We start from the raw sequence: 1980 nt of genomic DNA on the forward strand, positions 1-1980 counted from the left end.
GGGTCCAATTACAAAAATGGACCAATTACAATCGAGTATTCACAAAAATGGCGACCTTACGGTTCGACGATACTCAAAGTGATTGGTCAGTTCTTGCGGTACGTCTTATTGTTATGTCAATTCGTGTGCGACACCCCTTAAGTGTGGTCTACAATGAGAACTTAAGCCATAAAATTTAAGCTTTAAATCCTAAGCCGTAAGAAGTTGACCAATCACAGTCAATTAAGACAAATAATTTCTTACGGTTTAGGGATTAAAACTTAAATTTTATGGCTTAAGTTCTCATTGTAGACCACGCTTTAGAGGCTTTCTACAATAAATTTTAAGTCGCAATAAAATTGACCAATTACAGTGGATTATTCTTCTAATAGTCGACTATGATTGGTCAATTTTATTATGACTTAAAATTTATTGTTTATTGTAGAATGGACTTTACGGAAAGCAGCACATTAATTGTTTATCGTGTGCAAACTTTCATCGCGTGGCAAGCGTTGCCGCGTCCTGTGTACAGAAGCCATCATAGTAAAAAAGTAACGATATAAGTAACGATGAATTTCGTTACTCGTTACTAAAGAAAATGTAACGCCGTTACTTTTTCGTTACTGATACAAAAAAGTAACAGCGTTACCAAATCGTTACCAAAAAAAAAGTAACGAAATAGTAACGTCGTTACAAGTAACGCGTTACTTCCCAATCCTGCTCAGAACTTCTTAGAGTATTCATATAGAGTTACACTATATGAACATAGATATACTTTATGAATTCAAAAAGAATAATGTTTATACATAGAAAGAGAAATACAAACTCAGTAAACACTAACAGTAGCATAATATCAATGTTATAATTTCCTATTCAACAATATAAATGCAACATAATGCGTGTTAATTATATTTAACCAAGTTTTGTTAATTGGTAGTTTCTTCGGATTATTTTATGGAAGAAGAAGAAGAAGAAGAAGAAGAAGGTTAGTACCAAATGTTAAAAGTCGTGAATTTCAGATAACGTTTGCATCGAGTTCATGAGCGTGAAAATAAACAGTGCGACTGACTTCACTGCAAGTCGTATTATATATAAATTAATGTTTAATACGCAAGATCGTATATCATCAAGTGCTAAGCTTAAAATAATGGCGAGGTGGATTTAATCTAATTGTATGTAATGTATTGCATTTCAGGAGAGAAAAGTGACTGATACTCAAGAGCAGTCTGTGTACATATATATTGACAATACATATCAGCAGCGATGCGTTTAATCAATACGTTTTCTTGATGAGCTCAAAAGGTATGGATATCACAGTTCGACATTTGCAAATATTTGTATTAGAAAATTTGTAATCACAAATCTTATATGCTGTATAGTTTTACTGACTAAAATAATTATGCTAAATATGTGTATTTGCAGAACAATATTAAAGAACGCCAACAGAAGATAACAAAAGTTGGAATAGCTGACCAGACATATGCAAAGAGCTTCTGGTCCATCCATATCATCTGACGTTTACCAATACTAAGGTGCCTCGCGACTTTATTCAGTGGCCTGGTTTACATCGTACACTTGATACGCGTACCAAATAGTAACTTTCTATTAGATAATTTTAATATCGATGATATATATAAACAACGGTATATTATACTGATATAATACTCATCAAGAAAACGTATTGATTAAACGCATCGCTGCTGATATGCATTGTCAATATATATGTACACAGACTGCTCTTGAGTATCAGTCACTTTTTTCTCCTAAAATGCAATACATTATATGCAATTAGATTAAATCCACCTCGCCGTTATTTTAAGCTTAGTACTTGATGATATACGATCTTGCGTATTAAACATTAATTTATATATAATGCGACTTGCAGTGAAGTCAGTCGCACTGTTTATTTTCACGCTCGTGAACTCGATGCAAACGTTATCTGAAATTCACGACTTTTAACATTTGGTACCAACCTTCTTCTTCTTCTTCTTCTTCTTCTTC

The sequence above is a fragment of the Odontomachus brunneus genome, unplaced genomic scaffold (genome assembly GCF_010583005.1).
Source record: "Odontomachus brunneus isolate Ranch 3 - 2012 unplaced genomic scaffold, Obru_v1 Obru_scaffold_141, whole genome shotgun sequence".
Taxonomy (NCBI): Eukaryota; Metazoa; Arthropoda; class Insecta; order Hymenoptera; family Formicidae; genus Odontomachus; species Odontomachus brunneus.